The sequence below is a fragment of the Mesocricetus auratus genome, unplaced genomic scaffold (assembly GCF_017639785.1).
Source record: "Mesocricetus auratus isolate SY011 unplaced genomic scaffold, BCM_Maur_2.0 Super-Scaffold_100691, whole genome shotgun sequence".
Lineage (NCBI taxonomy): Eukaryota > Metazoa > Chordata > Mammalia > Rodentia > Cricetidae > Mesocricetus > Mesocricetus auratus.
In genome coordinates, this window is record NW_024429267.1 from 48420111 (window position 1) to 48434568 (window position 14458).

Here is a 14458-nt window from a genome sequence, read left to right on the forward strand (position 1 = left end):
TGTACGTACATACACAAAAGCATTCTCATTTAAACATATTTCTTTCAGAGCTGGGAACATAGTTCAGTGGCAGAGCTCCTCCCTAGAATGCGTGAGGCCCTAGATTCTATTCCCAGTAGCTCGCACGCACGCGCACACACACACACACACACACACACACACACACACACACACACACACAGGATCCTTTTAGTAAAATGTGACCCATTTTCATTATGTAGGGAAAGGGTTTGGTGGGCCCTTCTCTGAAGCCTGGATGGCTGTCTTGTGTCCTGCCCAGGCCCAGGCCCATGTGAGCCAGTTGGGGACTGTGAAGATCTTGTTTTTTTCTTGCCAGCGCCCCACAGGGATGGACCCTGAAGCTGCTCTGTGGCTGTACTGCCACTCCTGCCCCAGGCCCAACAGCGTCTGAGGGTGAGAATTGATCCAGCAACTATCAGCCTAGAATCCACAGCCTGTGTCTTCATCTTCTCCCAAAGGACTCAGCCACTCTAGAAGGAATATGGGAAGGACCCCCATCTCGGTGGGCAGCACCTCCAAACCGCAAGGAGGGGCCTGTGCTGGAGAGAGAGCCCAGGGCTCGGAGACTAAGGTCGTGCGTGGGGGTGGGGGTGGGGATCTGTGTCCTGGTACCCTGACGCCATGAACCAGCAGGGACAAACCAGGCAGGGGCTGGATAGGCCACCGTTCTGAGTGTACCCTGTGGCAGGGCCTGTGCTGTCTGCCTTTATTTCCCTTCACGTCTCTGCAGCAGCTGACATTGCAGGTGCTCCTGCTGCTTTCTGGAACTTCCTTCTCTCCAAAGACACGTCTCTGCTTTTTTGTGGAGGGAGCAAACTGGAAGTAAAGCGAGGATATATACCCTCAGAGAGCCTGTTCCCAGTGCCATGCTTCCTTCAGCAAGGCTGCATTTCAGAAACCTCCCCAAACAGCATCGCTTGTGTTCAAGGGCCTGAGCCTAGGCAGAGACATTCTCATTCAAATCACTAGATGAGGTAATCTGACTCTGTGTCCCCAGTCGCTCATATTTAGCATCAGAATAAACTATCTCTCATCCCCTTTGAGGCAAGAGTTGTACTATTGTGTCAACACTATGCACCATTCCTTGTGATTTTTGTGGTGTGAGAGACCTCACCGATCAGACAATAAGCTAAAACACACTATTACTGCCATGACCTAAAGACACGCCAGCCTTTAGGGGACACAGATGACACATGGCTAACAGGTCTGCTCATGCCATTGAGAAGGACTGAGAGAGGGGCGTTCTGAGCCCTGGTAGGACTCATGGTGGCCTGAAGAAGGCAGTGGACATGGCAGGAGTGACACGTGCATGTTGTTGAAAACTGTGTTTGGGGAGAGTTCAAGTACCTGTGGCCATGCAAAGAATCCAGAATATTCCCTGAGTCTGGAATCAGATGCAGAAATGTGCACTAATCCACCACATGCCTGACGGTCCTCCATCATGAATCTCTAGTGAGTCCAATGAACGCACTACAGCAGGCTGGTGGTGTTGGAATCCACTGGGAAAGACCAAAGACTTAAACTCAACTCAAATTTAGATTAAATGAATTTATTCTTACTGATAGCAGAAGGACAGCAGCCTTAGAGCCAAACAGCATGTCATGTGAAGGGAGCTAAAGGGAGGGTTTATAAAGGTGGATATCAAAGTAGACATTATAATTACTTGTGGAATCCACAGCTGGGCAAGAAAATTGCTTTACTACCTGGGTGGTTTCTCTTTCCCATTGTATAGTAATAAAAAAAAACACTTCACACCAGTCTCACAGCAATTAGAGTTTACAAAAGCAGAAAGCAAACATTATCCTATTCTTATTTCTCTCCAGGCCCCTAGGATCTCACTGGCATTCCAGGGCAAAGGTCAACAGCCCTTAAGGGACGCCTAGTACCATATTAAGTTCCTTTAGCTATCACAGGGGAGTTATGTGTAAATTATTATACAGTCTGAGATCTCTGGGGGCAATTGTCACTAATTGACTGGGATAGAGCAGGCAATAGCATAGCGTTATTAGGTTAGGGCTCTCTGTCACACCCTGTAATGACTGTATGAACATTTTGGACTAGAGAAATTCTTACTATAGGATATTATAGTTAATCTTAATCTACAGCTTGTTGGTTGGATTAAGAGAGGCCCCTAGTAAACTGGTCACACATTGGAGAGCATTCCCGGGGAGGGCTAATGAAGGGGGGGGGCAACTCTACCCTGACTGTGGAAAGTATCTCTCCATAGGCTGGTGGTCCTAAATACAGTAAAAGGGTAAAAAGAGGAAAGCCAACCAAATCAGGGGTGCTTTCTCTCTGCTCTCTGCCTGCTGTGATGTAAGCTACCCTGTTTTACCTCCTCATCTTGGCTTCTGAAACCGTGAACTGAGATAAACGTTTATTACCTGAACTTGTTTTGCTGAGAGTGACTATTTTGTGAGAGTGACTTAAAGGCTCATGGATTGCCATGTACACTACAGGGTGTTGAACTGTACCCCTGACCTTCACTCACGAGTTGCCACCCTCAGCTGTGACAACCAAAATATCCCTAGATATGACTGGATGTCCCCCAGGGCTAATACCATCTCCTCAAGGAGAACTGCTTGTGCTAGAAAAATGGACTGGGGAAAATGTAGGTTCAATTGAACACACTTGGATAAAGGGAATCCTCTTTTCCTAAAGCAAAGGAACAAGGAGTAGGCTGTCTCTCAACTTTATACACTCTACATCTCCTTTGTGAGTTTCTTTTCTGAATTTGGTCACAAGGAAAACTGTAACTATCTTGTCTTTAACCCAATCAGAGGCCTGAGAAAGAAATAATTTTACCTGAATAAACAGGAAGCACAAAGCAAACAACTTCCAAAACTACAAAAAAACAACAGACTAAAGGTGTGCACCACCACCGTCCCAGCCAAAATTCTTAAAAATCACTTCTATCCAAGTAGCACCATAAATGTGAGATCCAGTTCAGCTGTATTCCAGATCCATTCATCCGTTGGTGCCAATCTTGCCTTTAAAGGTCCAATCACCCTTTTGCATTATGAATTAGCATTTTCTTTTTTTTAAAGATTTATTTATTTATTATGTATTCAGTGTTCTGTCTTCATGTATGCCTGCATGCCAGGTGAGGGAACCAGATCTCATTACAGATGGTTGTGAGCCACCAAGTGGTTTCTGGGAGTTGAACTCAGATACCTCTGGGAGAGCAACCAGTGCTCTTAACCAGTAGTGGTGTTGCACGACTTTAATCCCAGCACTGGGGAGGCAGAGGCCAGCCTAGTCTACAGAGTGAGTTCCAGGATGGCCAGGGTTACACAGAGAGACCCTGTCTCAACCCCTCCCCCAAACTAAATGCCAAGCTATGTGACCATAGACACACAGACCAGAGACGTATCGGGAGTTGGTTCTCTTTGTCCACCGTGTGGGTTCTGGGGATTTGAACTCAAGTCCTCAGGCGTGTTAGCATCGAGCCATCTTAACCGCTGAGCCATCTTTCCAACCCATGAATTAACATTTTTAAAAGTCAAAGATTCAATTAATATTTGCCTAACTTCTGGATCTGATGTTATTCTATTTACAGCTGAAATCAATCTTTGCAAAAAAATCTTTTGAGCCTTGTGTAATTTTAGTAAATGTCTCAGTTCTCTTTTCTGATAGTTTAACTCTGTCCCAAGCCTTTAAAGCTTCTGTACAACATAGACCCAAGGTATGATCATCAAATCCAAACTGTCTTTGCAAATCAGCATACTGACCTTCACTTGGAAACTGATCATGGGCATGTCAATGCCTCTAGCCCCATTCCGTTGTTCTATGACCCAAGCTTCATCTTTCCACCATGTTTTCCACTGTAACTGAGGACCAGTTTCTCATACTGCTGTAACTACATCTTTCCAGTCCTGGGGGATAATTCTGTTCTGAGTTACCCATGAATCTGCTTAACAAAAGGTGAATGCATACCATATGAAACGAGTGCTTCATTAAATATCCCTAAATCTCACATTTCTACTGAATTCCAGATAACTTCTGCATAGCCTTGGGGGTACCTATCATCTGATTGTCATTCTTGCATGGCAACTGGATAAATTAAGGTTGGTTTTATTTTACTTTATTTTATTTTATTTTTTATTTTTTCGAGACAGGGTTTCTCTGTGGCTTTGGAGACTGTCCTGGAACTCACTCTTGTAGACAAGGTTGGCCTCGAACTCACAGAGATCTGCCTGCCTCTGCCTGGGATTAAAGGTATGAGCCACCAACCCCCGGCTTCTTTTTTCTTAATAGCTGACAAACACAACTCAAGGGTTTGCTTTGGCTCGGGGTTTAAGAAAGGATACAGTCATAGCAAGGTGACTTGCTGGTCACACAGAGTTAGGAAGCAGGATCCAGACAGGAAATGGGAGCTAGTTTTATAAACCCTAAGCACACCCAAGTGACCCACTTCCTCAAGTAAAACTCTATTTCTTGAAGGTTCTGAGACAGAGCATAAGATGCTTTGCACTCAAACAACACCACTATCATTTGTTTGGGGGTTTTGTTTTGAAATGTAGGAGTGGAACCCAGGCCCTGGCGCATCGTGGAACACTCCCCAATGCCACTACCAACAGGTCTTTTTACTTAAATTTATTCATCTTTTTTGTACCGATCCCAATTCCCCCTTCCTCCCTTCCTCCCACTCCCTCATCATTCTCCCATCTTACCCCCCCCCATCTGCTCCTCAGAGAGGGTAAGGCCTCCCATAGGAAGTCAACGAAGTCTGTATTAAGGTTGGTTTTCTAATAACCTTGGGCCTGTCCTCTTCAGTTTCATCATGCCATGGTGTGGTAGGTTCTGATTCAAATTCCTCTGTCTGTGTGTGAGTATTTTTCTTAGTTTCATTGGTAGGTTTTTCCAAGGCTTGTATCTTATCAGTCAAAATTTTTTTTTAATTTGGTACAGATATCAAACCACTTTTTAAATGATAAAACAAGAATTGCCAATCTGATAATAATTATAATCAACATTATGATGTCAATCCCAGATATAACAGTTATTCCTTCATTTATTTGTGGAATTATTCAGAGTCTTAACTCTTCGCATCATAATATTCTCCATTCCTTTTTGTTTTTATTTAATGTGCACCCATGACATCTGTGTGGAGGGGTCTGGTCCCCATGAAACTGAAGTTACATGCAGTTAGGAGCCACCATGTGTGTATTGGGAATTGAACCTGGGTTCTCTGGACAAGCAGCCGGTGCTCTTAGCCACTGAGACATCTCTCCAGTCCAATATTCCCCATTCTTAACATGGGAAAGATATATGCCTATATCTATATTTTAGTAAAATCCAACTCCCCCCCTTAAGAATACCCAGGTGAGCCGGGCGGTGGTGGCGCACGCCTTTAATCCCAGCACTCGGGAGGCAGAGGCAGGCGAATCTCTCGAATCTCTGTGAGTTCGAGGCCAGGCTGGACCGACAGCCTCCAAAACAATACAGAGAAACCCTGTCTCGTAAAAAAACAAAACAAAACAAAAACAAAAAAACCCCCCAAGAATCCCCAGGTGTTCTCACCGGATCTGCTGACTTTTCAGTTTCTCCACAGCAGCAATGAGGGCTGAGGCTGCAGGGCTAGGCTTTTATGTGTGTATGGGTGGGTGCAGCGTGCTGTCCAGGCAGCCAGGCTAGCACAGTGGGTACTGGGGGCCCCGGCAGACTACCACTGCTCTGCACAGGCTGGTCTGAGGGCACCTGCACGTGGGTGCTCACGTGTACCCAGGGGCTGAGGGTGTGCGGTGGTGGCAGTAGTAACAGAAGCCTGAGCAGGGGCGAGCAGGGTGTCAAGGCTGGAGAGCCGGTGCATGTGGGCCGGGGGGGGGGGGGGCGCTGGGGGAGGGGAAGCCCACAGCCCTCGGGGAGAGGGGGCAAGCTGCCCGAAAAGCGTACACAGAGGATGTGCAGGAGGGAACTGAGGTGGCAGGAAGTCAGGGCACAGGGGCCACCTGAGTGACGGAGCTAGCCACCAGCTGAGACTCCAGCAGCTATGAAGCTGGCCGCAAGTGTCTGCTTCATGATCCAGTCCTTGGGTTGGATGCTAGATGAATATTGTTCTGTTACTGAATAAAACTCAGGACTCAGAGAGTGGTGTCAAACCCTGACCAGAAAGTGGCAAAAAAGTCTTCTCTCTCTCTCTCTCTCTCTCCCCCTCCTTCCCCATCCAAAAGGGCCTGCAAATCTTTCTCAGTCCCTACCTACTACTTTCCACGTCACTCTATATATATCTTGGGTCCTCTAAAACCTCTATGGCAGATTCTGGTCAGCTGGTCAGCTAGCCACTAGCTCCACCCCTTGTTTCAACATTCAACTTTATCGGCAGTCTCAGATAAACAAATACCTGCAACAGTGGGTTTGTATGACTGTAAGTCTTGTTTGTGTTGATATTCCTATGAAATTTCAGAACTCCTAGGGCGCAGGTTCTCTCTGAGACTTCTCTGTTCCCTAAAGTCTGAGTGTCCTCATGTTTCGGCAGGGCTAGTCTGAGCTTTATCAAAAGTGTGTTTGGTTAGCTCAGCACTGTGCTTGGGTGCCTTCCTCCATGCCCTGGAGGGATTTAATCCCTTGAGTCATTTCTGGCTACAGGAACTCGTGCCTTGTTACTGCCAAACACCAGCACAGTAGCTTCTCAACCAGCGTTTCCTGGATGAATAAGTTGGAAAGCAAATCTCTGCCATACTGCATAAAAGAAGAAAGACTATTTAAGGTGTCATTTACACAAGACTGAGCCTGACTTACTTTAAAGAGCTTTGTTTTCCCCTAAATCAAAATCTAAAGGAGTCTAATCAAAGAAGAGGAAACTCCTGAACAAAGGCCGTCCTCTCTGTGTTGAACAACACAGCAAATACGGTAACAAAAAGGAATAAGGAACTTTTGTGTTAATCAATCTTTGTCAGGAGTCTCCTGGAGAAATTGTTTTTCAGGTCCTACTGAGTCAGAACAGCACACAAAGCCAACAATAACATATCACCCACATGCTGTTTCCAACACACTGGGCAGGGGGATGGGTTCCTTTAACGCCTCACTGTAGCGCATGCTCTTAGACCCGGTGATCACATATCTCTCTCTCTCACACACACACACACACACACACACACACACACACACACACACACACTGTTCCAAGTTGGGTCATGAATGGATCACAAAGAAAAAAGACGAAACATGTAAAAGTGAGGCTGTACTTTCAGCTGAGCTTGTCGGAGTTCATTGTATGGCAAGTCCAAGGCAGGGTAAGATTGATGACAATGTCGTTCTTAGAAGTCAGCTCATTCTGAACTGATCCGAAAGCACGTTATCAATGTTAGAATAATGCCGAGTGGGTTGGGACTGCAGGTGGCAGGTACCTGGTACCGTGGGGATAGCAGTCCCCAGGCGGGGGATGGAAGGCAGGCAGATGGGGAACTGGGACCTGTAGATGTGGCACATATTGAAAGTTTTATTGAGGGGGAGGTAAGAAAATAAGGTAAAGAGACACAGAGACATAGAGACGACAGAAGGGGGGGGGCAGGAAAGGTCCTGTCTGCCTTCCAGAGAAACAGCAGGAAGAGAGAGCATTACATGGGCGGGGTCTTTCTTTTAAAGGGGTCCATTGCCTCTGCATGTAGACTAGGCAACCATGGAACCCTGGCTGACCAGGATACTGGCCAGCATAATGCCTGAATCCTTACAATCAATTTGGTTACAAGTTGGATGACAGTTTCTGTCTAAAGATGACCTATAAACACCATTTCTCTGAAAAACTGTCTCCACACAAATCTGAATTAGTGGTGTGGTGATATTTTGTTTATGGTCTAACAAATAAAGCTTGCCTGAAGATCAGAGTGCAAATCTAACCACACTAGTTAGCCATAGAGATCAGGCAGTGATGGCACATACATTTAATCCCAGCACTCAGGAGACAGAGGCAGATGGATCTCTGTTAGTTCAAGGCCACCCTGAGCTACATGAAATTGATCCAATCTAAAAGAGAAACAGAGCTCACACAAAGGTGACCTCAGCCCTTGGGGTCCTATGCCTTTAATTCCAGCACTAGAGAGGAATATAAAGCAGGAGGAGACAGGCGCTCGGTGCAGTCTGAGGTTTGGTGGAGACATGCAGTCTGGGGGTGCCCTTTCGGTCTGAGCATTGGTAGAGGTAAGAACTCTTTAGTGACGGGCCACTTTGCTTCTCTGATCTTCAGCTTTAACCACAATATCTGTCTCTGAGTTTTTATTATTCGTGCTACATAGTGGGCAATTCCCACTGTAATTGATTTATCTATTGGAACGAGAAGCTCCGTGTATGAGTTTGCACCAACTACACGCAATACCCATAGATGCCAGAAGAGGTCATCAGATCCCTTGGAGCTGGAGTCACAGTTGGGAGTCTCCATGTGCGTACTAGGAACAGAACCTAACTCTAGTCCTCTGGAGGGTCGTCAAGTGTTCTTAACCACTGCTCCGTCTCTCCAGCCCCAGCGTCCATTTTTGTTTTTGTTTTCTTCAAACACTAGCTCTTCCCTACTACATAGATAGTGGCTTGCTCAGCTCAGCCACCTGGTGTACATTTATCAGAAACATAGGAAGTCTCCATGGTCCTCCGGACTGGAACGGGTGGCCGTGAAGCCCTCGGCGGTACACCAGAGACCATTTGCACCCTCTGCTCATGACAACAGACAACTAGGGCCATCTTTTTCAAATTCAGTGATCAGGGTAGGGTGCACCTTGGTAGCCCGGAATCAGTCGTTGTGGGAATATTTATACGACAGAAACTGGCAATTGCTACAAACGAGGATTCTTCATTCTCTACGCAAGCGGAGGAGGCTGTTAAGCACCAACGGACACATCACAGGGCATCATAACCATTTAGTGACTATCGGGGGAACTGAGGTCTGGGCTGTGCTGTGGTTGGATTATGATTTATTATCGCTGAAATGCAATACTCATTGTGAGGTATTAACTGTAGGATGAGGAGATACCTTCAAGAGGCGATTCAGTCTTCACTCTCAAGAATGGATTAACTGACGCCAGACACAATGGCATACATCTATAACATTAGAACTGGGAGTCTGAGGGTAGGAAATCAGGAATTAAAGCCAGCCTGGGCTACACATCAAGTTGAAGGTTGTCCTAAGCTTTAAAGAATTCATTGTGCTATTGATGGATTCGTGAGCTGATAAATTACTCAAGAATGTGTCTGCTATAAAAGCGTTTAAGGTGGGTTACACGCATGCTCTGTGGCTTCGTTTCTGTTTGTTTGCTCTGACGTGCACTTATTAGTATAGGTTTCATAGGAAGAATACAAACAATAGAAAGGCCTAACTAGGTCATCCTCAAATTCCTGGAAATACATAAGTATATTGTAGTGGTCATTGTGATAAAATGCCATGACCAAAAGCAACTTTGGTTAAAAAATTCACATTGCCTTGTGTTTCAAGACAGTATCCGTCATGCTGGAGACGCGGCACAGCTGTAGGAGCAGGGAGCTGGCTGATCACATGCTCATCCTCACACAGGAAGCAGAGAGAACAAGAAAAGGAAGTGAAACAGCTGTACAATCTCAAGGTTTCTCCCAGTGATCCTCTTCCTCCAGCTACCCCTCCCGAAGGTTCCCTAACCTCCCCAAACAGCACCACCAGTTGGGGACCAAGTTTTCAAACAATACTGAGCCAATGAGGGATAATTTTGATTCAAATTACCATATATACATATATACTCCAACCTTTTATATTCATATTGGAAATTAGATGACATAAAGAACTAAAGATAGTTAAACTATTGCATAAAATATAACACAAAAAATCAAAACCCAGAGATATATATTGGAGTTCAAGCTGATGGTCAGATAAGCAAAGCAGCCAGCCACTTGCTCTTACCTCTACATCAGATTGAAAGGGTGACCCTTGCTCTTACCTCTGCATCAGACTGAAAGGGTGACCCTTGCTCCGCCAATCCTCAGAGTGCAATGCTGTCTCCACGAATCCTCAGAGACAATAGCTCTCCCTGTCTGGAAACTAAACCTCCACAGGCAACCCTTTGCTTCTTCCTTTTCTACCTCCCTAATGTGGGATTAGAGATGCGTGATCCTAGGTGCTGAGGTCACCTTAGTGTGAGCTGTTTCTCTTTAGGACTAGATCAATATCATGGAGTTAGTGTGGCCAGAAACCCGTCTGCCTGTCTTCTGAATTCTGGGATTAAAGGTGTCACCACTGCCTGACCTCTATGGTTTGTGGCTAGTTTTGCATTCTGAACCCTCAGGGAAGCTTTATTGAATCATAAATAATTTATCACCACAAGAAAAGTTTTCTGAGGATGGGGGAGATGGCTCAAGAGTTAAGAGCAAGTATTTTGTTGCTGAGGATCTAAGTTTGGTTTCCAACACCCACATTGGGCAGCTCAAAGCTTTCTGTGACTTCAGCTCCAGAGATGTGTGACTCCTATGGCCTCTGTGGGTACCTTTACACACACACACACACACACACACACACACACACACACACACACTCACACACACACCTTAAAAAACTTTCATAACGTAGAAAGAGAGATTCTACAGATGACAAACAGGCTGAAATTGAATGAACTAACACACGTCTCAGAAGTTAGACAACAGTTGAATAGTTCCACAGAAATTCAGAAAGCAGAGGGAGGTTAAAGAAGAGTAAATGTTAAAGAAATAGATACCAAATATTTTAAAATAACAAGTAGATGATAATATGAACAGAAGGGAGTTGGTTCTTTCTATGATATATTAAAATTGAAAAGTATTTGGTGAATCCATCGAGAATGAAACCAAAGAAGACACAAATCACTCGTGTCATGAATGGAAATCTTTCTGACATTTTTGCAGATATGGAATATCTAAAAGTGGGTCATGAGTGTCTGTTTCAACAGAGTTATGCAAATAATTTGATAGGAAAAGGAAAAGGTCTTGGGAAGTCTAATGAAACATTAGATTCTAGAAGAAACAGAGGGTCTGGGGGCTCAGGGATTGGTCACTTGTCTAGCATATATAAGGACCTGGGGTCCATCCCTAGGGCAGCATGAGAAAGAAGAGGACATGGAGGAAGAAAGGAGAAGGGGACAGGAAGAGGAACAGGCAGGAAAATTATTGATTTATGAAAAAATGTAAAATTGGTGGAAAAATACCTTCTCACAGAGAAATCTGGTTCCTAGAACATCAGTGACAAGAAGCCCAAGGCTTGCACAGAGTTTCCAGAGAAACCCCAGGTTTGCACAGGCTCTCCAGAGAATAGATTCTTCTAGAGAATGCATGATGTTTCAGTGATGGGGGAAGTCTGTGTATATGTTGTCTTATTGGTTGATTAAATACAGTACTATTGGCTAATAGAGAAGCAAAATAGGTGGGACTAGGAGTCGAGGAGGATTCTGGGAAACAGAGGCACAGGCAGTCACGATGTAGGACACCAGAGGAGTGAGAGATCCAGACTCTTTCTCTGGTAAGAGAAGACCACGTGGAAATACTCAGATTAGCAGTTATGGGTTAATAATTAAGTCAGAGCTGGGAGATAATAAGCTCTGTGTTTTCACCTCTGTAAACAAAGGTTGGTTGCCCTGTGTGGTGGGATGGTTGCACACTGTGTGGAGGTGTATTACTGCGAACGGTGTCATAAAAAGCTGACTATCCCATAGCCAACTGTGGGAGGTGTAGGAGGGGTTTCTGGCGAGTATTACGGTGATTGGTGTCATAAAAAGCTGAACATCCCATAGCTAAGCCTGGGAGGTGTAGGAGGGATCTCCAGGGAGGGAAAGGAAGAGGAGGAAGAATCTAGGTGCACAGGAGAGGCCAGGAGACAAGATGGAAAAGAGGTACCACCACACTATAGAATGTGATCAATATAAATGGGTTAATTTAAGTTATAAGAGCTAGAGGGATAAGCCTAAACTAATGATCAAGATTTCCTAAGAATTTTCCAAGCCATGATTTGTTACAGCCCCAACTGCAAAGGATGTGTTTGATCACACATACGTGAGAGGAATGTAGGCAGGAAGTATGTTGGGATGTATGCTTGCCCCTGACTGGATGAAGGCGGGAAGTATGTAGCCTGTGGGTTTTGCCTTTGTAAGCCCCTGACTAATGTAATTTGTGGCCATTCTCTTGGAATTCTGGGTATAAACCCAGCCAGTGACCATCCATCATGCTGGCCAGTATTTTAAAAAAGCTTGCTTCATATTTGGCTCAAAAATTGTGGTAGTGGTCTTATTCTTGCTTGCAGGAATTAACACAACACTGTTGCTTGTAGCCAATACCTCTGGAACCGTAAGCCAAAATCAACTTTCTTTTGATCATGGTATTTCATCAAAGCAATAGAAAAGTAACTGATACAGCTCATTTAACTTGTATTTGTAAATAGAGTATAACAGTGTGTGGTTCTGACATTCCATTTTTGAAATAAAACATACACTTGTAAATGATACATTTGGAAATGCAAAACATTTCCTAACAGTTTCACTGAATGTTCTGGATAACCAGTTGCCATGGTAACGTGGTGTTGTGCATCCTGCTTTCCATCCCAGCCGTCACTCAGTTGAGATGCTCACAGCTTAGGTGTTGTCATGTTGATACCCGAGTCCAGCGAGACAGCTGCAGGCATGTTCACACTGATCACTGATCTTCCGAGTACCTTTAAGAACTTCAAATGGACTTGTTCAGTTTTGCTCACCTATTCCCTCATGTTTTATTCATCCCTCCACAATCCAATTTCTTTTCTCATCTCCTTCCATGGATCGTGAAGGTCACAGGAATCAAGCTCAGCAAATGCCCTTATGGGTTCTCGTGTGTGTGTGTGTGTGTGTGTGTGTGTGTGTGTGTGTGTGTGTGAGAGAGAGAGAGAGAGAGAGAGAGAGAGAGAGAGAGAGAGAGAGAGAGAGAGAGAGAGAGAGAATGAGAGTAGGTCTCAAGTATTCCAAGCTGGCTTTGAACTCACTATGTAGCCAAGAAGACCTGGAACTTTTGGTTCTCCTACCTCGCCTCCCAGGTGCTGGAATTATAGGTGTGTATCCATCATGACAGGTTATGAGATGCTGAGGATGGAACCCAAGGCTTTCTGCATGCTGGGTAACCATGCTATCAAATGAGCTGATTCCCAGCCTGGCTGTCTTTATATTCTTGACAGATTTTTCTGATTCACAGAGACTCACGGAGGCCCTCCATTTTGTGCTCCTCTTTCATATATTTTATTTAGGTCATTATTTGCTTTAATGTTAAAATTTGAAATACGAGCCAGGAAGTGGAGGCACACACCCTTAATCCCAGCACTTGGGAAGCAGAGGCAAGTGGATCTCTGTGAGTTTGAGGCCAGCCTCCGGGACAGAGCTAGCTCCAGGACAGCTAGGGCTGTTACACAGAGAAGCCCTGTCCCAAACAAAACAAAACACAACAACAAAATTGAAATCTGAAATATTTTCATGTCTACCCTCACTGTTTCGTGAGCATATTTAAAATTATGTTCAAATTTCAAAAAGCCTGAGTTTTAAATTCTGATGGATTCTGAGTTTTAAATTCTGATGGATTTCTACTTTTGCTTTGAAGTTTCATATAAGCCGAGAACGGAAGTAGAAAGTGGCTTCAAAGCAGGGTCTGTTAATCCCACCAATTGAGATGAAGATCACAACCACAGTTTAAAGCCAAATTTGAAGCAAGGTCAGGTCACTGCGCTTGGAGGCACATATGATTAGGGACTTCTGAGGACTGGCTACTGGCATAAACCAAAAGCACTGGTGCTGGGTTCACGAGCTGTCTGTACCAAGAGATGGCCAGTACTGCTGGCTGTGACGCAGGACTCAGTGACCGTCTGTCTGCAAGACGCAAAGACTAAGGCAGGTGGTATCAGGGCAGGCCCATGACTGTCAAGAAGGAGAAAAACACATTCTATGGGCCCGGATGAACCTGAGCACTGGGAAACAAAGCATCGATCGCCACCTGTCCTCAACCCCCTTCCCTGAGGCTTTACTCGTGTCCTGGGTAGGGAGGTTAGGTGAATGTGTCCTGGGTAGGGAGGTTAGGTGAATGTGTCCTGGGTAGAGAGGTTAGGTGAATGAGTCCTGGGTAGGGAGGTTAGGTGAATGAGTCCTGGGTAGAGAGATTTGGTGAATGTGTCCTGGGTAGGGAGGTTAGGTGAATGTGTCCTGGGTAAGGAGTTAGGTGAATGTGTCCTGGGTAGGGAGGTTAGGTGAATGTGTCCTGGGTAGAGAGGTTAGGTGAATGAGTCCTGGGTAGGGAGGTTAGGTAGGGAGGTTAGGTGAATGTGTCCTGGGTAGGGAGGTTAGGTGAATGAGTCCTGGGTAAGGAGTTAGGTGAATGTGTCCTGGGTAGGGGTTAGGTGAATGTGTCCTGGGTAGGGAGGTTAGGTGAATGTGTCGAGGCTACCACAGCGATGCTCCTAAGAGTACTGGGCATCTCTTATTCCCGGTTCTGCCTCAGAGATGGGAGG